Source organism: Nyctereutes procyonoides, unplaced genomic scaffold (genome assembly GCF_905146905.1).
Source record: "Nyctereutes procyonoides isolate TBG_1078 unplaced genomic scaffold, NYPRO_anot_genome, whole genome shotgun sequence".
Taxonomy (NCBI): domain Eukaryota; kingdom Metazoa; phylum Chordata; class Mammalia; order Carnivora; family Canidae; genus Nyctereutes; species Nyctereutes procyonoides.
The window spans coordinates 20,144,140-20,168,484 of record NW_026575052.1 but is presented as its reverse complement, the minus strand read 5'-3'; the positions used below and the strand labels follow the sequence as shown (position 1 = coordinate 20,168,484).

The 24,345-nt window shown below is 51.0% G+C and overlaps 1 protein-coding gene across 4 annotated transcripts in view; it reads left to right on the top strand.

Annotated features, from left to right (window-relative positions):
* Positions 1-24,345, top strand: part of ZNF423 (zinc finger protein 423) — a 334,130-nt gene that overhangs the window by 10,631 nt on the left and 299,154 nt on the right. Inside the window, exon 1 of one of the 4 annotated variants that reach the window (XM_055332691.1) lies at positions 8,152-8,227. The exons of 2 other annotated variants lie outside the window; for them this stretch is intronic. The gene's annotated coding sequence lies outside the window, so the exon portion shown is untranslated. Of the gene's footprint in view, positions 1-8,151; positions 8,228-10,062; positions 10,080-24,345 lie in introns of those variants that run through there. One more of the 4 variants, XM_055332693.1, reaches the window with a different exon arrangement.

The window sequence follows — 24,345 nt, the reverse complement described above, 5'->3', positions numbered from 1 at the left end:
TTTTAAACATTGTTTTTAAATGCTAAAAGCAATATGACACTTTCATACCAAATTCTCAATAAAATTCTAAGCAAATTCTAGTACAATTCAAAACAAAACAATTTTTCATTGAATAAACTCCCTATTCCATCCCCCCTTCCCGCTACATGGCCTAGGGGGCTTCGGATTGGACATTTTTGAACTGGTTCGGTGTTGGCCAGGCCTATGCAGCCCAGCTTTTATTCAGTGGCCTTTGAGACCTCCTTCGTCTTTCAGGGACCTGTTGCCCCTGAATAGCACGTGAAGTGAAGGATGGAGTTGTGGGAAGTTTGCAGGAGAGAAAAGAATGGGACGTGTTTGCAAGGGAACCTGGCAATTAAATATAACTCAGAGTGAAAAGGAAAGATCCCCTTCTGGCTGAAGGCCTGAGTCAAGAGTGATTTATTTCTCTCTGGAGTGTGGGAGTTGTGGGTTGGAGGAAACATGTTCTGTGATCTTGGGCAGGACAGCTCCCTCTATGGGCCTCAGTTCCCCTGTCTATGAAATGGGATGGAACTGGTTGGCTGAGCTACCTGCCTTAGATGGTTTAGGATTTTAATTCCTGGAACATGAGAAGGGGGAAACATAAAAAGCTTTGGTTTTATTTTATTTTTTTTTCCCGAAGATTTTATTTATTTACTCACGAAAGACACACACACACAGAGAAGCAGGCTCCATGCAGGGAGCCCAACGTGGGTCCCCAGGATCAGGCCCTGGGCTGAAGGCGGCACTAAACCGCTGAGCCAGCTGGGCTGCCCAAGAAGCTTCGGTTTTAAAAAAATACAGGCTAGGGGTGCCTGGTTGGCTCAGTGGGTAGAGCATGCAACTCTGATCTCCGAGTCATGAGTTCAAGCCCTCATGTTGGGGTAGAGGTTACTTAAAAAAACAAATAAATAAAAAGTTTTTTTTTAATTTCAAATTTTTATTTAAATTCTAGTTAGTTAACATATGGTATAAAATTGGTTTTAGGTATAGAACTTAGTGATTCATGACACCCTGTGCTCATCACAGCGAGTGCCCTCCTTAATACCCATCCTCTGGGATGCCTGTCAGTTCAGTGTCCAACTCTCGATTTTGGCTCAGGTCATGATCACAGGGTCCGGAGAATGAGCCTGAGCCCTAAGTAGAGCCCAGTGAGGGGCCCAGTGCTTAGGGGTGAGTCTGCTTGAGATTCTTTCCCTTTGCCCCTCGCTCTGTGAGTGCATGCATGCTCTCATTTAACAATCTTTAACGCTCTCTCAAATCAGTCTTACAAAAGATACCTGTCACCCATTTAGCCCACCTCCCACCCACCTCACTCCACGAACCTTCAGTTTCTTCTCTATAATTAAGATTTTATGGTTTGCCTCTCTCTCTCTCTCTCTCTCTCTCTCTCTCTCATTTTTTCTCTTCCTTTGTGTTTATGTTTTATTTTTTAAATTCCACATATGAGGAAATCATATGGTATTTGTCTTTTTATGACTGACTTATTTCACTTAGCCTAATACCATCTAGAACCAACCATGTTGTTGCAAATGGCAAGACTTCATTCTTTTTATTTTTTTTAATTTTATTTATTTATTCATGAGAGACACACAGAGAGAGGCCGAGACATAGGCAGAAGGAGAAGCAGCCTACCTGCGGGGAATCCCGATGCAGGACTGGATCCCAGGACCCCGGGATCACGCCCTGAGCCAAAGGCACATGCTCAATTGCTGATCCACCCAGGTGCCCCAAGATTTCATATTATAAAAATATATAAAATGTATAAATATTATACATTTATAATATAATACATGTTATTATATATTTTATATACAATACATGCTATTAAATATGTAAATATTTATTTATATAATATAAATATACCATGTCTTGTTTAACTATTCATTAGTTGATAGACATTTGGGCTCAAAATAAAAAGTATTTAAAAAAAGGCTAGAAAGATAGTCAGGTCTTATCAATTGTTACTTTGTACAGTCCACAGAGTGAGAATTCTGAAGAAGCAGCTTTAGGGAATCCTGTGCAGGGCAGCTGGGTCCTGCCTCGCTCCAGACCCTTTTGAGCACTGAGGGGAACATCAGATAAGAGAAGTGTCAAGGGCTTGACTGTAATGTTGGTGTCTTTGCAGGTGTCTGAGAGTTCAACTGGTGATGTCCTTGGCTCTTTGGGCTTTGGGGGTTTTGACAAACATCATGGGAGCAGGTTCTCTGGTGCTTCTGTAATCTGGGAACAGTGTAGGGAGAGGATGACCGGGTCCCACATATGCCCATCCAAAGCAAGCAGCATGGCCAACCTTGACCCTTGGGGAGGATACATGGAGGGACTTCCCTGTGCCAGACTCTGCCTTCAGCTCTTCTCATGTGTTCGTCCGGCTGTCGCCTCAGCTCTCTGATCTTAGTTTTACAGAGGCACAGACAAGCACAGAACTACCTTTTTCAGAGTCAACGGTTAGAGGTAGCAAACCAAGCCAATAACCACGATCTTTATTTATAACTGCCCAATGGGCTGGAAGAAGCAACAGAGAAGCTCATGCTTTCTCTGGGGTCTGGAGAAATCCTCAGACTCTGGGCCAGGAGAGGGGGCCATGGGTAAAGGCACAGGAGTTCTGCTCTGCTCCCCACGCATCTGTGTAACCTGCCTTTTGGGGTATCTACATTCACATATTAAAAAAAAAAGATTTACACATCTTAAATAATTTAATCCCTTTCTTCCACAGAAGTAAGTACACACTGTTATCCACAATTGTCTTTGCCCCCAGACCTTTTTATGTGATGCATTTACACAAAAACATATGTATATATACCCATAATACGTAATTTTAACCCTACATAGCATGATATACTGCTTGACTATACTTTCTGTTAGGTGCTATTTTTAAGTAGCAGTGGATTTCCAATCTTGGTTGCACATTAATATCATCTTAGGCACTTCAAGGAATAACATTGCCTGGACCCTACTACAGATCAAACAATCCAGAGTCTTCGAGGATGGGGCCCTAGTCGTTCGTTCGTTTGTTTGTTCCTCCCTCCCTCCCTCCCTCCCTCCCTGCCTTCCTTCCTTGCTTCCTTCCATCCTTCCATCCTTCTTTCCTAAGCTTCCTAGGGAATTTGAGTGTGCAGCCAGGGTTAAGAACCGTTCATCTAGGAGATACTGCCATGTTGGTATTGTAGATTTACTACACCTGCCATCATTCTATAGAATGGGTGCACCGGAATCTATTTACAATTCTCTGTTGATGGACATTTAGTTGTTTCTAGTTTTCCACTGTTATAAATAATGAAGCAGGGAGATTTCTCGTTTAAACATCTTTGTGTTTCTTAGGCTAAATTCCTAGAAGTTAAATTGTTAGGCTGAAGGGTAGTCACTTGAAAAATTTGATAGGTATTTTCATATCGCCCTCTACAAAGGGTGTACCGATGCAGGCCTCTCCTAACTCTTGCCCACGTGCTGGTGTGTTCTTTTTTTTCTCCTCCTCCTCCTCCCTCTTCTCCTTCTCCACCTTCTTCTTTCCTCCTATTTTCCTTTTGCCAATCTGACAGGCAAGAAATAGCTTGTCTTTTAATTTATATTTCTCTGATTACTAGCTGGGTTGACTATTTTTCTTATAGACTGTTTTTATTTATTCTTCAGGAAGGGGCACTGCACTGAATGTGGAGCTTGGGGGTTTGGGCATTTCTTTCCCTCGGTTAGTTCTTCAGTCATGTCTCTTCTTCCTTCCAACCATCTATCCATCCATCATTTGTTCATCATCTACCCATCCATCATCCATCCATCCATCATCTGTCTATTCATCCATCCATCCATCCATCCATCCATCCATCCATCCATCCATCTATCCTTTGTCCATTTATCCATCACACATCCATCATCTATCCATCTATCATCCATACATCTATCACCTATCCATCTATCCATCCTTCCACCCATCCATCCATCATCTGTCCATTCATCCATCACCCATCCATCATATATCCATTTGTCATCCACTCATCCATCTATCCATCATCCATCCACTCATCCATCCATCCATTATTCATCCATCATCCATCATCATCCACCATCATCATCCATCTATCCATTATCCATTTATCCATACATCATCCATTCATCATCCACCCAACTGTCCATTCATCCATCCATTATCCATCCTTCCCTTTCCCTTCCCTTCCATCTAAATCCTGAATATTTTATCCAGGCGAGAATCTTAGCCCCTGCTCCAAGGAGGATGCAGAGATGAACCAAATGGAGGCTATGCCCTCCGATAGTTCACAGTCTGGGGAGGATATAAGACCCTGACCACAGAGTGAGATAGGGCAGCCTAAGATGGAGGTGTAGGATAAGGGCCAAGAGAGGTTGGAGGGGTTCCTCTTTTTTTTTTTAATTTTTATTTATTTATGATAGTCACAGAGAGAGAGAGAGAGAGAGAGAGAGAGAGAGAGGCAGAGACACAGGCAGAGGGAGAAGCAGGCTCCATGCACCGGGAGCCCGACATGGGATTCGATCCCGGGTCTCCAGGATTGCGCCCTGGGCCAAAGACAGGCGCCAAACCGCTGCGCCACCCAGGGATCCCTCTTTTTTGTTTTTTAAGTAATCTCTACATCCAATGTGGGGCTTGAACTCATGACCCTGTGATCAAGAGTCACATGCTTGAATGACTGAGCCAGCCAGGCGCCCCTGGAGGGATTCTTTTTGATGGAGGGAATCAGGCAAGATCTGGAAGAGGGGTAGTGTTTGATTTGGACCCAGAACAACACCAAGAACAGTTACCATTTAATGAACACAACTTGTATACAGGCACTGGACAATGCATTTTACAGGCAGTATCTCATTTAATCTGGACACTCATTTCTGACCATTCATGTGGGGGCTTTGGGCTTTTTTAAAAAAGATTTTATTTATTTATTCATGAAAGACATATATAGAGAGGGAGAGACACAGGCAGAGGAAGAAGCAGGCTCCATGCAGGGAGTCTGATGTGGGACTTGATCCCAGGACTCCAGGATCATGCCCTGAGCAGATGCCTAACTGCTGAGCCACCCAGGCATCCCATCAGGCTTTCTTATTCTTGAGCAATAATGGATCTTAGAGAATCCTCAGCTGAGCTCCCTTCTGATGTGAATGATCAGATTTTCTCAGAGAGGGCAAGTCAGATGTCCAAGGTCATATAATGACCTTGTGGCAGAATTGTGCCCGAGGGCAGGACAAGGAGAGGGGGGCAGATCTTGCTGTCACTGTTCCAGGGCAGATCTTACCTTGGAAACACCTGGGACCACTCAGCTGTTGGGGTGTGGGTACCTGGGCTCCCACCTACAGCCTCACCATGTTATTGGAAAGCTTCAGCTTCATTTGCTGTGAAATGGGAGCTCCACTCCCAGGAGAGGTGTGAGGGTGAAATCTCAGGAGCGGTGAGGAAGGAATGGCCATCCAGAGGGTTCGAGTGGGATCATACTTGGGGCAGCCTAACTTTGCCATTCTTTCTCTCTCACTTGTATATTTGTGCTGGAGAATGCACTGCCAGAGAAAATGGGTGGGAAAAAAAATCTAGCTTTGAAACTGTAAAAAAAAAAAAAAAAAAAGAAAAAAAGAAAAAAAAAAAGAAAAAAGAAACTGTCACCTGCTGGAGTGACCCTCCCCTCTGGGAATTGCCAGATTGTGAATGAAGCTTCTCCAGCCCTCAAGTCCTGTCCATCCCACCAAGGACAGTTGCCTTTCTTAAGGGACATATTGACCAGGCATAGAAAAGGGACTGCATGGGAGCCATATGCCCCAGAATGGGTGTACCTGTGTGTATGTGTGTGTATGAGTGTGTGTGCGCGCCTGTTTGTATGTGTGCATGTGTGTGCGTATGTGTACTAGGTACATGTTTGTGTGTGTGTGTGTGTGTGTGTGTGTGTGTGTATGCATGCCAGCCTCCCAGGGGAAGAGATTCTTGTCATTGCTTAAATGGTTCAGACTATCAGTACAGGGGCAGAGCAAGTACACATGCGTGGTGGACTTTAATCATGAATTTACTTTATATCCATTCATTCGGATCTTTTTGGAGCACCTACTATGTGCCAAGCACTATGCTTGACTTGATGTCACAAAACGAAAGAAGCAAGTCCTTTTTTCTATCTAAGATTCAGTTTGCCATCTGTCAAGTCATAGTTTTGAGGGTGGGAAGTGAGTTTACAGTGATGTTTCCCAAAATGCAGTCTGGGATTTTGTTGATGCTCTACCAAAAAAAAAAAAGTTTTCTGTGGCCAAACACCTTTGGCAAACACTGCATTAAACAGAGTCAAAAGTTTTAAAAACTTTCAGGGCTTCTCAGAGCCTTTAAAATGCTAATGTGGGACTCAGAGATGGTAATGGTCTCTGGTTTCCAAACTTATTTGATTACTAATCCTGGAATCCTCTTGTCTAAATACAGAGAGGGTGGGCAGCCTGGGTGGTGCAGTGGTTTAGCGCCGCCTGCAGCCCAGGGCGTGATCCTGGAGACCTGGGATCGAGTCCTACGTCAGGCTCCTGCATGGAGCCTGCTTCTTCCTCCTTCTGTGTCTCTGCCTCTCTCTCTCTATGTCTATCATAAATAAATCTTAAAAAAAAAAATAAATACAGAGAGGGTTTCCAGGCCTTTAAGGGCTACTGTCATTATTTGTTCATTCATTCATTCATTCATTCATTCATTCACTTATTCATCTCAGACGTGGTTGTTGAGCACCTATTATATTATATGTCAGGTTGTTTAAGGTGCTGAAGCCACAACAGTGGACAGGTGAAAATTTATTCTAGTGGGGCTGCGATGTGATCTACAAGTACACAAGCGAGTAACATAATTTCTGGGAAAGAAAGCAGATCCTGGGATAGGCAGGTAGGGGTGGAGGAGGCTGTCCAGACAGGGCCATCTGGAAAGTGACACTTGAGCCCAGGGTGATGGGGGCGGGCATGAGGGGAGATGGGGGCTGCAAGCCTTTGTGTTTGGTGCTTTGAAGGGGCTGGGGCATGTGGGACATCCGGGTCCTTCCCTGGGTCTCTGGATCCCACCTTGGGAGGATCCACCACTGGCCCAGCCTTCTTTGTTTTTTAGGGCACAGTCCAGGCCTCAGAGGTGGGCTTCTCTGGGTGGCCAGTCAGTTTGATGGGGCAAGCAAGGCTTCTGGATCCCAATCTCCTGCGTCCCCAAACCATGCAGTACTATCTCACTGCTGGCTTGTGCTAGTTTGCGGCAGGCAGCCCAGCGGTGGTCCCTCCCTGGGCAGCCGGCTCTGAGCACCACGCAGCAGAGCCCCTGCCTGTGTCGCTCCCCGCCATGTCCCCAGTGCCTGGCACTGGACCCACATTCCCACCCCCACCCCCCATCTGCCAGATGGGAAAATGAGGCCAGGAGGCTCCACAACCCATTCCCTCAGAGGCTCAGCCCAGAATCCACCCGGTTTTCCAAGCCAGGGCTGTGACCTGAGGCTGGTGGGATGGGGGAGAGCAGAGGTGGGGCCTGGGGGCCCCTAGGGCCCTCCTGGGGTCAGGCTGCCACGCTGCCGCGGGTGATTGGGCTCCGGGGAGCGGGTATGGGGCAGGGCCGCGGGAAGCGGTGGGGGGAGGAGGAGAGGGGCGGGGCCGGGGCGGGAGGAGGGGGCGGGGCGGGCGCAGGGGCGGGGCCGGGGCGGGGCCGGGGCGGGCGCAGGGGCGGGGCCTGCGCGCAGAGCCGGGAGCTTGGGAACGCGCCCCCCCCCCCGCCCCCCGGCCCGGGTCTGCCCCCCCACCCCCGACCCCGGCGGGGGCGGCCCCGGGACCCCTTTGAGGCGGCGGTCCTGGGAACGCGTCGGGCCGGCCCCCGCCCGGGAGGCTCCATGGCTGCGGCGCAATAACTCAGGCCCTGGTTTGGGCACAAAGCGGCCGCGGCGGGGGACCGGCTGGGAAGGCGCGGGCTGCGGCGCTCGCTCGCGCTGCCCCCGGGGGGCCCGGGCTTGTTCTGCACCGCGGGCCGCCGCCGCCGCCGCCGCCGCCGCCCCTCCGAGCCCGGGGCCCAGCCGGCGCCCCCAGGACTCCGGGGTCCCGGCCCGGGGCGGGGGGGGCGGGGCGCGGCGCCTGGCCCACAGCTGGCGGCCGGCCCGTGGGTGAGCTGCGGGGCTCCGCTGGCCAGATGTGCCCCTGGGGGGGCCCTCCATGAGTGTCTAATAATAAAAAATAAGCGTCACTGATGGCCTCTGATCGCACTAAGCTCATTTGCGCGGCCCAGCATCCCTCTGAGGTAGGTACTGTGATTATCCCGGTTTTCAGAGGAGGAAACTGAGGCACAGGGTGGCAGATTAAATGCCCAGTGTCCCACAGCTAGGACTAGACGAGGTTTGAACGCAGATACTCTGGCTACACGGCGCCCAGGCGTGCGTGGAAGGGGTATATGAGCTCCGGACTGCAATTTTGAGTGCATTTATGTTCAAGAAATTACAGGCAGAAGATTGGCAGACAGATGTGAATAATGATTCTGTGTTTGCCACTTAAAATTCGCTCCTTCACGGAGGAGGTGGGTACTTCTGACTTCATTCATTCCCTGGATGCACACTCCTGGTCTGTGCTAGGACTGCTCCTCTAGCTGGGTGCACAGTGATGAGTGAATAGGGCCAGGTCCCTGCCTTCAGGGAGCTTATGGTTTAGTTGGGGGCAGGGTAGTGAGAATGACAACAAAGTGGGAAGATTGACACCAATACTTCATTTTTCAGGAGAACTCGCTGTGGCTTGTCAGCCTTGGGCAGCGCTGGTCCTTAGGAGGGCATTTCAGAGGACACGAAGTGTCAGCTAGCCCGGGAGGATGAGAGGGAGCTGCAGACGGTGGTGCCCTTTGGCTCTGAACTCATTCCCAGGGTTGCCACCCCCTGCCTTGGGCCTGGCCCTGTGGGGGGAGGACAGAGAAGGCCATGGTCGCAGTCTGTGAGGACCTGAGGGCACAGAATCGGGGAATTTAGACTATGTGTGCCTGGAGAGGCAGGGACAAGTGCAATGGGCTTTTCTGGAAGGACTGGAACACAGGTGAAGAAGGAGGTTGTTCGGCTTGGTGTGGCCTGCTGGTCCCTTCTAGAGAATCTCCAGGATGGGCCCCATGACTCAAGCATAAAGACTCCCGAAATTTCCATGACCCCCGAGTATCGTATGGTTCCACAGACACCTCCAAGGACCCAGGCAGTAGGTTGGAGGGGGCACTTGCTAATTTGCCGGAGGAGAAAGGGACATCCAGACCCACAGCCTTGCCCGGAGCACAGGGCACAGCCTGTGTCCAGCCATCGATCGGCCAGGCTGCTTCTTTTCAGGGACATAGAGGTCTTAACCCCCAGGCCCTAGCTCACTGGAGCCTGGTGCCCACTCTGCACAATGTTAGGGTTGGGGGTGGAGAGGAGATGCACATGTCCGTTGTCACCCAGGGCTCGGAGCTGCCTTAATTCCCACCACCTTCAGCCTGGACAGTGGGAAAATTATTGCCCCTCTGGGCCCACTCTATCTAGAGTTCACTGTGAATTGGGTATCGGAGTGGACTTCATTCTGAATCCTGTCTTCATTGCCACAAACTACCCATTGCATAGGCTCTTGAGCCGTGCAAGGCCTGTCATGGGTTCTGAGTTTGAGTGTGGTTCCCCACTCAGACGAATGGGGTGGGGCCTGTCCTCAGCCACCTCTGTGCATCATATCTTGCCTTCGTTTTGTTAGGAGACTTCCAAGTTTGCTCTTCTCTGGGGAGACAGGTGTGGCTTGGGCCACAGACATAGGGAGAAGGAGTAAGGGCATTTCCTGATATTTGTTACTGAGCTGACTGTGTGCTCAATGCTTTCCACATGATTTCTTTCCTTTTTTTTTTTTTTTTTTTAAAGATTTTATTTATTTATTCATGAGAGACACAGAGAGAGAGAGGCAGAGACACAGGCAGAGGGAGAAGCAGGCTCCATGCAGGGAGCCTGACGTGGTACTCCATCCCGGGACTCCAGGATCATGCCCTGGGCCGAAGGCAGTCGCTAAACCACTGAGCCACCCAGTGATCCCCTTTCTACATGATTTCTCATGAATCCCCTCAACAGCCCTCCGAAGGTGGTGCCATTACGGTTGCCACCCAGCAGGTGAGGAAACTTTTGAGTGTCAGCCTGTGATCCAAAGTCACATGTCACAGCCGGGCTGCCTGACACTGCGGTGCCTGCCTGAGTCACTCCCAGAGCCACCTTCTCCATTCCCGGTGAATGAGCAGGCCTCCCCTCCCCCAGAAGCCCACGCAGGGCTGGGAGACAGACCCATAAACAGTTAAGAACTCGGAGGCTGGTAACACCACGTTCCCCCTGAGGACCCAGCCGGTGGCCAAGTTCACAGCCCCTGACCCTCCCCCCTTCCTGTCTGCCTGGGCCTGCTCCTCAAGTTCACATTGGGGAGAAGCAGCTTGGACAGGTGGGGGGAGGTGGGAGGATGAGGCCAGGCCCTCGGAACATTTGGGGTGGGCAGTGGACAGGACTGTACTTGCTTCCTCGTTTCTTGGGAACTGCACACCCAGCCTGGCCGGCCCCTCTCTTCTGCTAGGTTGCAAGGGGAAGTGCTTTCTGCATTTAGGTTGGGAGTCCTCCCTTCTCCTGTGCCCCCACCCCCAACCAGGCCCCAAAAGTCCAGCTGGCTGAGCCCAGAAATCTTGGATGTACTGGTTGGGGGTAGGTGGCCTTTCTAAGGGACTCACAGATTTAAAGGGCCCCATCCTCCCCACCCTCAGGCCTCTGAGCCTACAGCTTCTCCCCCCTCAACATTTCCCCCTGAGCTTGAGTTTCAAAGCAGGGGTGCCGCCTTCCCTGGGCTAGGTTTCCGGGCTGCCCCTCAACGGTGCTCATCCCATCCCGGCTGAGAGGCCAGGGAGCAGCGGCTCCTCCTCACCTCCCTCCCTCATCCCTCTCCCTGGGCACCGACCCTCTGCCTTCTCTGCCCTCCACCCCCTCCTGCGCCCGCTTCCTGGAACCCAGGGACCCTGGAGGTTTCTGGACCATATCGAGTTGCCTGGGTGGTTGTTTCCTTCTTCTTCTTTTTTTTTTTTTTGGGCCATGCAGGGTGGGGGAGCTGGGAGAGAAGCTGATAATTGGGCCAGGGCCAGCCAGGGGTGGAGGCCAGTCCACGTCTCCTTGGGCTGAACTCTGGCCCCCAGCCTCTACCCCCGAGGGGTCTGGGGCCTGGCTTCCCCTCCTGGCAGGGGGACAGCCTTGTTTGGCATTTCCTGCCTCTTTTCCTTTCATTTCACACCAGGTTCCCCAAGGACACCCCTGGGGGGACGTGGGCTCACTCTCCTCTCCCTGGTGACTGGGGCCTGACTGGGCCTGGCATTGCCAAGGTTATGCTGAGCTTAATCCCAGGATGGGGTCGGCTCCACCGCTTCTCCCCACCCTCCTCGGACCACACCTCCCTGCTGGGCCCACCTCCAGGTCTGAGCTGAAGGCCAAAACTGACAGAGATCCTCACAGACCCTTGGCTGGGGGCTGTTGGGTGTGGGGCTCTGGAAGAGGCTGAGGTGTTGGGGGAAACGGAGCCCCCAAGGCCTGGGAGGAGGGAGGAGAAAGAGAAGGACCAGCTCCCTAGGGGCAGGAGCCAGGGCAGACGTCCCCCCTGCAGTTAATTCTGAGGTGATTCTGAGAACCCCCAAGTCTTCGGCAGCCTCTGCACTTCTCGGCCCTGGCCCCCCTAAGGCCACTGCACACATGGTTTTGCTTTTCCATGCATCCTCCCCTGGTCCCCTCCCTCTGGGTGCCTTCTGAGCTCCTCGGGCCCCTCCCCCAGCCCTCCTGGGCCCCCTCCTTCCTCCTTGACCCACTTTAGTCCCCTGTTGCTGGGGGAGGGGAGTGCGCAGCCAGCGGCTCTGATCCTGGCTGCCTCCCCCAGCATCCCTTGGGGCTGGCTCTGGATGGAGCCAGCAGGCTGAGCCGGCCTGGCCCCTGGGACTGGCACACGGCGTGCTCCGAGTGGCAGGCTCCCTGCCCCCTCCATGGACAGACAGATCTGGACAGCTGCCCCTGCCTGGGCCCCTGGGAGGCCCTGCCAGGGCCAGGCTCTGGTTTCCCCCAGCCCCAGGGAGCCTGGGCTCCAGAGGTCCCTCCTACCACCATCACCTCCTGCCTCCTTGCCGAGTGCACTTCCCAGAGGGGCCTCTGCAAGGCCAAGCCCAGCCTCCACCCGTTCTTCCCCTAAATCTGCTGGAGAGCCTAGAGTTGGGGTCCGGGTCTGAGCCTGTAGTTCATCTGTGTGACTGAGGGAAAGCCAGCAGCCCTTTCTGGGCAATAAGGGATTTGGGCCTGATGCCTACCCTTTATTGAGCATTTACTAAGTTCTGGGGACTTGGCTAAACATTTTACATGTGTGATCCCATGGTGTGACACCGCAGTGTTGTAAGGCATGCTTTCCTTATCCCCATTTTAAAGAAGAGGCAACTGAGGCACAGAAAGGGAACAGCAGTAGTTTGAGGTCACATGGGCTGGGCTCCACGTGGTGGAACCGCAGTGCTTGGAGCCCAAGCAAGCCTGATGACAGGAGTGTTTCTTTGGCTCTAACATTCTAGAATCCCTCCTGATACTGGGGCTGTTTACTGCTCTGGGGCTACTGCTTGGCCCTCTCAGGACTTGAGAGCCTCCCCCAGGGATCTGGTCCCCCAGTCCCAGTCACTCTGTCCTGCATTGGTGTTGCCTGGCTCCCCAAGCTGGCCCCCTGCCCCGCAACAGGCTGCGAGAAGGCGAGGCCTCATCCTGAACCCTAGGCCTGTGGTCCAGGGCCTGGCCACATGCATGAGCACCGCTCCCAGGACAGGATGTGTCCTGGCTTCCAGTGCTGCCAACTGCAGGTGCCCGGAATCAGTGGGGACTTTCTGAGCACCCTTGGGCCAGCTCTGCTGAATCCCTTGCACATTCTCTCCCTCCTCCCTTCCCACAGCCCCATCAGAAATCAAAGGTAAAAAATGAGGGTGGACCCAGGAGGGGGCTCCTCGAATTTGGGAGCCTCATCTCTGCGTTCTCTGGCTTTTCCTCCTTGAGGCTCAACATCTGCCCATCCCCTGGGAGCCTTTTCATTTCACCATCATTGTCTTGCTGAATAAAGGAGGGGTGGGAGGTAGTGGGGGGCTCAGGGAGCCAAGTCAGGGCATCTTTTCTTATTTGCTTAATTTCCTTACTCAAATGTATCTTGTGATTAAACATTTTCTTAGCGGCTTGGTCAGGGCCAGCCCGAATTTCTTTTCATAAACATTGGCAAGTGAATTTAACAGCCCTGTTTGTATTAGCTGGAGGTTTCATTTGCATAGCGATTGTTCTTATGAAACAAAATAATCGCTTGCAGTTTTGAAACTGTATAAATACCAGGGTCTGGGGCCCCAGAGCGCATGTGCAGACCTTTCCTCTCTACATGGAAATCCATGAAATCCATCCTGTTTGGGGAGGAAACTCAGCCTCCTGGAAGAGCCAAGTGCTGAGGGTTTTCTTGGTGGAGAGAGGTGTTTTCCGAGTCCTGGGCGAGGGTATGGCCTGTTGGGTGGAGCTTGTGGAGGCCGATAAACCACTCCTACACATGTGAACCCTGTTGCAATCGGGGGCTGGCAAGGGGGTCCCAGGGAAGGGGGTGGAAGTATGGGGGGGGGGCGTCAGCCGCCGGGAGCGGTGTGGGGAAAGCTGCAGACCTGAGCTTCTACCCCTTTATGTTGCTCTTCCATCCTTTTGGATTAAGGTTGCATAGGGGTGGCCTGAGGCCCAGTATTGCCCACAGATATGTTTTGATTGGGTTGTGCTGTGCTTTAAAGAAACAAACCAACATTTAAAATTCTGGAGATTTCACAGAAAAACTCATCCGGATTTCTTGCTTATGTCTCTTAACAAATGGACAGAGCCGGGATTGCTAGGCCCGTGGTCTTGCCTGGCAGCGATGCTGGCCGTGGGGGTGGAGGCCGCTCCTGTGGGTGTGGGCAGAGGTCACTCGTGTGTGCCTGCCTGGCCCAGGAAGACCTGGGATCCTGGTTGCAATGGGTCCCACTCAGCCAGTGTCCGCGGGCTGGAGGCAGTGATTTGCTGGGAAGTGCTCTGGGTGCCCTGCTCTGATCTCTTAGGAGATGTATGCTCCGGCCCAGCCTATTTGAGGAGCTTCCCCTGGGCCCAGTGGCTCTGCCCCAGGGGCTGCGGGTTCCAGGCCTCCTGACGTCCATATTGGCCAAGGGCAGGGATCTGGAAAAGGAGTCATTTCGGGAGGTCACACCCTTATTCCCAGGAGCTTGGCTTTGCTCAGAACATTCCTGGCCTCCTTAGCGGCTCCCTTTAGAGCCTACTGCCCCCAGAAGACAGGCGTTTCATGATCTCAGACTATTTTTTAGACGCAAGTGGCGTCTCCTGGCCTGGTCAGCAGGCTTGGCCAGAATGACTTTGTAGCCAATCCTGACACATTTAAAACCTTCTCGTCTTCAGGGGGCCCGGAGTGATACCTGTCCATAAAGGGAATGGTTGGATGGAAGGTTCTGGCTGGATCTGGGCCTGCCCCACACCCTAGTCAACCTGACCTTGGCAGCCAGAGCCCTCAGATAATTGATAGCTTTTCTGGAGTCTCCACTTTGTAGGAGGAAAAGTCAGAAGCCACAAAGCAAGTGGATGAAACTGGCTAACGTTGGCAACTTGTTTTCTCTGCGTAGCTCTGCCCTGGAGCCTGGGTGCCGTGGACACCCCGTTGGAAGGTAGATCCCTCTGCTCCACCAGGCGTTTACCATGGACTGCCCTGGGTGGAATCCACACACAGGGCTCAGTGCCATTCATATTATGGTCTTCCTTTATCCTCACAACACCTCTAAGTGGTAGTATGTTGTCCCCATTTTACAGATGAGGAACCTGAGGCTCTGAGGCCCCAGATCACACAGCAGTTGAATGGAGGAGTTGGAATTTGAACTCAGGCCTCCTGGCTCTGATTCCCAGTCTTCCTAACTGTGACTGTATTTGCTTTTAGTTTCTCCAACTTAAACTGGGGAAACTGTTCCCACCTCCTAGGGGTATTACAAAGATAAAATGAGCAAAGAAAGAGTTCACTGTGGCCTCTGACCTCTACTCATTAGAGCAGGAATGTGGACTCAGGCATTTTGAGGTTTCTTCAGCTCTTTATTACTGGATGGTGTCATTAAAAGTAACTTTTTCTCCCTTTCTCTCCCTCTAATCTTTGTGATCTGTATTTTGACCCTCTGATTGCTCAGGACTGGATTTCCCCCAGGATCCTGAAGTTGTGAAATCCCCCTGGGGAGAGGATTGCATCTGTGACTGGTTGGGACCTCTCTTGGCAGGGAGTGGCACAGAGAAACCTAAAAGTTCTTCTGGAAAGTGGAAGAGCAAGCAGCCAGGCCAGACATTCGGTTTTGATAGAACTGGCTGGCTGATAAGGGATCGGATGAGTTGGGATGCTTTGGGCCGCAAGACCAAGGTTCAGTCCGGGTTGAGAGCAGCTCCAGCACAGGGGGATGTATCATCTTATAGGATGAGAAGTCTGGAGGGCATGTGGCTACAGAGTGTTTTTGGTGGAATAGTCAGCATTGTCAGCAGGGACCCAGGGGTCTTCCATCTTTATGCTCTGTCCTGCTGAACACGTTGGCTCTTAACCTCAGATATGTCTCCTCGTGGTGAAGAAATGGCTATTGTGGTGTCACAGATGTCACCCCCTTAGTTTCCTGCCATGTCTTTGTCCAAAGACCAGGAGAGAGAAGGTCCTTTACTCGGGCCTGTCTCTAGAGAGGAAGTATAGCTTCTTTAAATGGCTCTTGCAGTCCCTTCCTTGTGTCTCACTGGTGAGAATGGCATCCCCTGCACATCCTAGGCCAGGTATGGAGCCTCACCCGTGAGGCTCTAGAGAACCCCAGCTTTCCTTGCATTTAGTGGCCTCTGGGGATATCTGAACATGATTTAAAGGGGGTGAACAAGAAAGAATGGGTGGAAAGGCTGCTGGGGAGCTATCAGTGCTGTGTGGGGGACAGGCAGCCTTAGGAGGGCTGTGTCTCTTTCTAGACAAGGTCCTGGGACACTTTCTTCATTTCATATGGCCACTTCCCACACCCTAATCTCTCCAGTCCCCGTTCTGCTCACCTCATGTTCTAGGACTACCCCGTTTCTTTGTACATCCATACCTCTGACTGAATTACTCCCCCCCCCACCCCTTCCTAGTGTGGCTGGTCCCTTGTGTCTTTCTGGACTTAGGTCCAGCATCACCTTTCCTGACTGCCTTTCCCCTAAAGTGAGCCCACTACTGTTAGTCTTTCTTTTTTTATGTCACGTTAGTTATTCTTGGTGGGGATTTATGCGTTTGATCACTTACAGTCTCCCTTCTGCCCTGCTTCTCATCTCTATTTGGACAGGGACTGGGTTTGACTTGTCCACGCCTGTGTCATAGGCTTCAGGAGGAAGGCCGGGTGGGGGGCAGGAGAGGTGGGGGTTGTTCAGAAAGCACGTTGTGTGGAGTGAGCATTTAGTGAATATGTACCGAGTGAAGGACCCTTCTGAATTCCTTTCCCTTTCCTCTACCTCCTCTGCTTCTGTCTGCCTCTCCCGTGAAGATCCACATGCCTTTCTGTGTTCCTTGTTCTTCGAGGAAGAAGAGAGATGGACATCTCCATGAGCTGATGGACCGGTTTTCTCTTTACAGCGACCAGATTGCGGGCAGTGGCCTCACCAAGGGTTGGTTTTGAGGAAGAAGCCGCCTCTGGAGGTCGGCATGCAGTGGGGGGCCTGAGGACCGGAGCCGTGGGGGACACCTGTCTGGCCCAAGCCAGTGGGCAGCACCAATGCCTGCCCGCACATCTGGACCTGATCCTCGCCTACACGGGTCGGGTCACTTTGCCCTGAGGGAAGCTCTTGTCCACTGCTGGAGACTCCCTCAGCCCGTGGGACAGTGGGGTTAGCCCACGTTAGGGGTGTGGGGCCCATCCCACTTCTGGGAACCCCATGCACTTCTTGGTGAGAATGCCAAATGCTCAGTCTTGAGTGGGAGCCAGCTGGTTGTTCTCGACAATACGAAGGTGAAGAGAGTTGGCTGTGGCTCTTCTAAGTTGAAAGACAAGGGATCCGGGACACCTGTGGGGCTCGGTGGTTGAGCTGCCTTCGGCTCAGGGCAAGATCCCGGGGTCCCGGGACTGAGTTCTGATCAGGGCTCCCCGCAGGGAGCCTGCTTCTCTCTCTGCCTATGTCTCTGCCTCTCTCTGTGTCTCTCATGAATAAATAAATAACTAAAATCTTAAAAAAATAAAGACAGGCGATCTGAATAATTTTGAAGAAATCCTTGAACAGAGAAGTCAGACTGACTACTTGCAAGGGTCAGATGAAGTGGATTCTGGGAAACCCCACATCCAGTGGACGTTGCTACATGTCAGCATGGGAGCGGGATGGGGAGACGAAAGGGCCAGGCCAGGTTGGGCAGCATCGAGGCAGAGCGGGGTCACAGAGGGCATGGGGAATCAGCTGGAAGGCGGGTGGAGCCCCATTAAGGGAGCCTGCCACCAAGCGCTCCCCAATTTGGGTCTGCAGGCTGCCAGAAGCCTCGCTCGGTTTTGAAGGCTGGGGGCCTCTCCCTCGGGGTAGAGAAGGCACCTCCCTGGGGCTCCGGACCTCTTCTCCATAGCTGGTTGTGCAGCAGGTTGCAGCCTGGTGCTGTGTGCGCAGGCAGGACCGCGGCGTGTGTACGCGGGTTCACGCGGGCCCGGCCTGGTGCTTGGCGCCCACCCCGGGGACCCTTTCGGGAGTGCGTTGGCTGCGGTATGAGCCTAATGAGCAAAGTGTTAGGTGGTGGGGCTGTGGGTTCCCCACCAGGGCTCAGGCTCCCCAAGGTCCCCAAAGTGGAGCCATTGAAGCTGGTGGAAGCTTTCCTAGTGCCTGCTGTTGCTTTGAGTGTTCTTGCTTGTGTTGCCTTTTCTCTTTCAGTGGGAAGTGTCGGTGTGAGTAATTATATATATTTTCCCAAACTCGAACTATGCTTCATTTAAACTTCTATAAACATGTCTGTATAATTCTAATTAACTGCTCGCATAAAGCCATCAGAAAGTTACATGGGGAAAGCTCATTTGCCAGACTGTTGCCTAAAAGCCAAGGAAAATATTATGTTCTTCCAACAAACGGACTATTCATGTAGACTGTTCCCAAGATAAACAGGAGATACTGAGGACAAGTGAGATTTTAAGCAGCGATGGCCGAGCCTCTTGTAAGTGGCGCTCACCAGAGCGCTGGCAGGGTGGGTGGCTTGATTGAGTGATAAATGCTCTTCAAGAAAAATGCCCCAGACTTGGAATGCGGGGTCAGGACCCTGGAGATGGGCCATCTCATGGTGTTCTTGTTAATGTCCGTGGGCAGGAGGCCACTCGGAATTAGTGAGCAGTCTGAATTAGGAAAGAATCAACGTATTTCTGTCAAGTCCTATCAGCACTTTGTGCTGGGGTTACTAGAAAGTGTGGTTAGGAGCGAGTCTTGGGGCCGCTTTACTAAGTGGGTAAGAATGATTTAAAGCTAACCTTCCTTCCTCCGTCCAATCGGGTAACTCGTGTGTGGTGCTCATGGTCAGGGCCAAGGTCCATGGTAAAGGAGGGCCAGGCTGGGCAGGTTTGGTCAGGGAAGGACTCACAGGAGAAGTGACTTGGAGTGCAGACGTGAAGGGGGTGATGTGACTCTCCAGGCAGCAGAACAGCACGTGCAAAGGCCCAGAGCAGCAGAGTGTGCAGAGGGGGATGTGTGTCTGAGGAAGGCTAGGAGGCCCGTGAGCCTGGGGGCTGAGAGGTGATGGAGAGGGGTGAGTGATGACACCAGAGAGCTGGCTGGCAGGCAGGGGAGTGTAATCAAGCCTTCATTTTATGCAAGAAGAGGCTTCTGAGCTGCCCGGCCCGTTCTCTTTTTTTATTACATTTACTTCACAGAATGAAAACGCCTTGAATGCTCGCTCAGTTGTAGAAGATGAGAATGAAACACAAAATATAGAGAAGAAAAATATAGAAAGAAAATATAGAAAATATAGAAAGAAATATAGAGAAGAAAAACCCCAATGTCCCTCCCCCCACCCGGAGGAGGACTGCTGCTGTACTTGGGGGACCCTCCCTTCAGGCACCCTCATTTATCCTGTCCCTCGCGCTCCCTTTCTTGCTGGCCTTTGTGAAGGGTGCCGAGAGACACTGAGCTGAGCCCCTGCTTGGGTAGCACAGGTGATTGGTTTTAGGATTGAAGAGTAAGGAGGTTTTTGTTGTGCCCTTCAAAAACTTGAAATCGGAGTGCCGGTAGTTTCGGAAAGATGTTGACAGCTGAAAAGCCTGTTGAAACAGGAGCCACTGGAGGGCTAATGGTTTTGTGCAGATGACGCTGGGTGCTACCGGCCAGGGTGGATCCTTACTGCATCCAGGAGCTGGATGGAAGCGGTCTTCATTCAATTCTCTCACTTTCCCCCATGTTTTTTCTCCTCCTCCTGCTCCTCCTCTTCCTTTTTAGAGAGAGAGCAGGTGGTGGGGGGGGGGGTACACAGAGAGAATGTTAAGCAGGCTCCATGCCTAGCACAGAGCCTGACATGGGGCTCAATCTTACAACACTGAGCTCATGACCTAAGCCCAAATTAGGTGCCTGATGCTTAACCGATTGTGCCTTCCAGGTGCTCCCCACCCTCCCTTGCCCCATTTTCTTAATTGCTATTAAATACAACAAATGTACCGTCTTATATATATAAGACATATATATATATATAAATATTTTATTTATTTATTTGACAGAGAATACAAGCAAGGGGAGGGGCAAAGGGAGAGGGAGAAGCAGACTCCCTGCTGAGCGGGGAGCCTTATGTGGGGGCTCGATCCCTGGACCCCAGGATCACAACCTGAGCAGAAGGCAGATGCTTAACCAACCGAGCCACCCAGGTGCCCACAAATTTACTGTCTCAGCCATTTTAAAGCACGCAGCGAGGTGGCATTAAGTACATTCACACTGCTGTGCAGCTCTCACCACCGGCCGTTTCCAGAACTCTTCTTTATCTTATAAAACTAAGACTCTGTCCCCCTTCCACACTAGCTCCTCATTCCCTCCTCTTTCCAGCCCCAGGCAGCCACCATTCTACTCTCTAACTCTATGGACTTGGTACCCTAAGTACTTCATGTAAGAGCAACACATAGTATTTGTCTTTTGGTGACTGGCTGGTGTCACTTAGCATCACGTTTTCAAGGTTGATGCTCCTAGTAGCAGGCATCAGAATTCCCTTCCTTCTTAAGGCTGCAGGATATGTCGTTCTAGGTACACATCACATTCTTTTATCCCCTCATCTGTCAGTACACACTTGGGGTGTTCCCATTTCTTGGCTGTTTTGAGAATCATGCTGCTGTGAACATGGGGGTACGAATCTCTCTTTAGGACCCTGCTTTCAATTCTTTTGATTTATGCTCAGAAGTTGAATTGTTGGATCACGTGGCAATTCTACTTCTAAGTTTTTGAGCAAGTGTCATACAATTTTCCATAGTGGCTGCTCTGTTTTACATTCCCACTGAGGGCTCGCAAGGCTTCCGGTTTTTCCTCATCCTCATGAACACTTGTTTTCTGGTTTTCTTTGATAGTAGCCGTCCTAATGGGTGTGAGGTGATAACACTGTGATTTTGGTTTGTGTTTCCCTAATAATTGGTGATGTTGAGCATCATTTTGTGTGTATGTATCAGCCATGTGTCTATCTTCTCTGAAGAGATGTCTATTCAAGTCCTTTGCCCATTTTTATTTTAAAATTTATTTATTTTTATTTTTCAAAGATTTATATATTTATTTGAGAGAGACAGCACAAGCGCACAAGCAGGGGGGTTGGGCAGAGGAAGAGAGACAGAGAGAGAGAGAGATAGAGAGAGAGAGAGAGAGAGAGAAGCAGACTCCTTGCTGAGCGCGGAGCCCCATGTGAGGCTGGATCTCACAACCCTAAGATCATGGCCTGAGCTGAAATCAAGAGGCAGATGCTTAATCAAATGAGCCACCCAGGTGCCCCCTTTTGCCCGTTTTTTAATTGGATGGTTTGTTTTTTGGGCTGTTGAGTTGTAGGAGTTCTTGAAATATTCTGGATCTATGGTTTGCAAATATTTTCTCCCATTCTGTGTCAATTTTCTTTTCATCTCACTCAACTCCATGAAGCCAGTACCATTGTTATCACTGATGGGCAATCAGGGAGGTGATTGGTTTTCCCCAAATCACGCAGATGATCCAGGACAGAACTGGAGCCTCAGTATTTTATGAGAGTTAAGGTTGAAGAAGCTGTAGGCTGGCCTCATGGAGACCCACGCGAAGGCATGTGGTGCCTTGTCCTGACAATGAGACTCCTTTGCCCCCTTCCTTCAGCGGCTGTGTGGCCCCCGCTGCTGTTCTTCCCTGGGCTGTTTCGAGGTGTCTGTCTCTCCGATGATGTGCTCTCTGGAAAGGAGGTTCTCTGTTGGTCCTCTGGGCTGGGTGGAGCAGAGGTGGATGCCAGATGCACATAGAGCTGGGCCCAATCCCTGGCCCATGGCAACTCATTTTAATAACCAGGAGGCTTTATTATAAGCAAATTCTTCTAAAACCTTCTCGGGCCTTAGAACAGGGACACGTGGAGCCACCTGTGTCTTATAGGGCCTCCCGGGTTAGATCTGGATGTCTGGGTCTGCTTTTAGCTGCTTCATTCATTCATTCACTCCCTCACTCATTCATATTGAGGTGTGATTTTTTTCCAGCAAGGAGATTCCCCTGGTCACAAGTTTCCGGAGGCACCCGGTACAATCTAGACTCCAATTAGCTTAATTGCTTCATATTAGACTTCTTAGAAAAGATTTTTTTTTTTTTCTGGCTGATAGTTATGGTTCCAGGAACATCTACCCCCACCGTCTTCCTTCCTGCTTCTTCCTATTTCTTTCAACTTTTTTTTTTTTTTTTTTTTATTTCCAGGACTGGCCTACACCTCAGCCCTGTTATTCCCAGGGCGATTGCATCAGTTTGTGTTGGAATGGCCAAAGCAGGGTGGAGAAAACACCAGGGGGAAAAGAAATTTATACGTGACGTATAAGTTTTATATATAAAGCATCTTCATATAAGTTTTATATACAGATCGTATATACCTATATAAGGTAATGACATACATCTTTTTTAAGCAGGAGATTCCTTTTTTGGTTGTGGGTGTCTTTTTCAGGGAAAGCACTGGACACAGACTCTACCCTGAGTTCTGACCGGGTCCCTTTTCCTTTTGCCATCAACTCCAGATTTTTTAAAAAGTACTTTTCAACAACTGGAGGAAACTGTTACATCCTGATTGACACACAGGATGTCGAAGCAGCATTCTTGCTGTTAAGTGATCAGGATCTCAGCCAAGGGAATATAATGAAATCCACATAAAAATTTATTTACCTAATGAAAATCCTGGAGTAATGCATAAGTGGTTCTCTGATAATAAAATGCAAATCTCAAACTATAACCAGGAGGACAATAATCTTCATTAAACGTATTGTCTAGAGGAAGCCCATGACATCCACTTAACAGTGATTTGATTTGTTTAGTAATTTCCACGTAATATTTAAACTTTATTTCGAGCCTTAAAAACCCGCCCACGAGTTTCTTTCCCTTCTGGGAGAAGGGCAGCTGCTAGTGGGTGAGGGTGCCAGCCTGGCGGATTCTCAGGCCTGTGCCACAGGGCACCCTGGAACAGTGTCCTTTCCTAGGCAGCTCGGTGTCTGCCCAGGTTGTGGGGTCCAGAAAGAGACAGCAAGGGGTTGGGTTTCCTTCTGCTCTGGGGCCCTAGAAAAGCTCCTGTTCTGCAGGAGAATGTAAGATCGGTGCTGGAAAGGCTGGGAGAGGGGAAGGGGGTCTCCCACTGCTTACAGCAGGTGCTCCGGCCTCCCCGGCATCCCACCAGGGCTCAGGACCTCAGTGAGCCCCTGCCATCACTCGAGAGCACCGTGTGGGCATCTCTGCCTGGCGCTCCCTTGGCCCAGGAGCATCTGGGGGCAAACCCCTTTGAGGACTGGAGGGAGCCGATATTGGAAGTGGGTTGGAAGTGCTATGGAAGGCTGCCCTGGGTTGGAAACCCTGTCTGATCTGGTCTGCCACGTGTAAGCTAGGTGATGGCGGGCGTGGTCCTCACTGCCTGTGAAGCTCAGGATCCTCTTGGGGAGGGACTCTAATCTCCACCTCCTGGACTGCTGTGAGGACGCCTGGGTGGGGTTGGGCTGGGGGCTACAGAGCGTTGTGGGCTCATGATAGGGAAGAATTTGTATCTGGGGCCTTCTGCCCAGTTTGAAACTGATGACCTAAGCCCTAGACAAGAAAAATGAGCCTTTGGGATTTTTAATTCTTGACAATTACAAAATTCCAAATAAACAGCAGATTAAGATGGTGTGTGTGTGTGTGTGTGTGTGTGTGTGTGTGTAAAGTCTTCGCATCAAACATAGTGATATTAATACTCTTCCCTGACCTTCTGTTTTTCCTCCTTTTCTTTTTTTTTTTTTTTTTTTTGTATTGAGTTAAACTCCTCTTTTCCTCTTGGAACGTTGCAGAGCATTTGAAAATGCACTAAAATGAAAAGAAGCTAACAATTTACCAATAATCTCAATCCAAAAATCTCTTTCCAAAGACAGCTCGGGATTGGGGTTCGGAACACAGGCCTGTTCGGATACCAGCTTGGAGCTCAATAGCTGTGTGCCCTTGGGTGGCCGCCTAGTCCTCTCTGAGCCTCAGTCTCCTCGCCTAGAATGCAGCGTTAATGCCATTTTCTGTGGGGTAGTGAAGATTAAACAAGATAATGTGTGTAAAGGGCTTAGCGGAGCGCTGGCACTTAGTCCGAGCTTGATAAATGGGAATGGCTTTGTTGCCGTATGAGAAAAGGTTGCCCTGAACAGAGGCCCCGTGAAATGGAGAAGTCCGGCTGTTATCCAGGTAGTGCTGCCAGCCGGCCGGCAGGCCAGCCAGCCTTAATGCCTTGAGCTTCCATCCAAGGCCTGGCTCGGGTTACCCCGGGCCCATTAGCGACGCTGGTCAGAGCTGGGAGCCTCTGAAGTTCAAGGTCGGTCACAGGCCTTGTCCCCCACACGGGCCTCTCGGCTTTGCCCAGAGTCATTAGTCACCCGGGTGGCCTGATGGGAGAGTGGGAATGACTCAGTGCCGCCGATCCCCGCTTCTGGGCCGCACCCCAGGGCCGAGCCTTGCTGGTGGAAGGTCCACAGTGACGGCCACGTAGAGAGATTGGGGATCCATTCACCCGTCACACTGACTAGCTGGCACAGCCATTGAAGGAAGCAATCTGAGCCTCAGTTTTCTCCTCTGCAAAATGGGGATAGCAGGAGTATCTTAGCTCTCATGGATGCTTTGAGGATGCTGTGCGGTTCAAATTGCTTATAAATTGCAGTGGGCAGTGCTA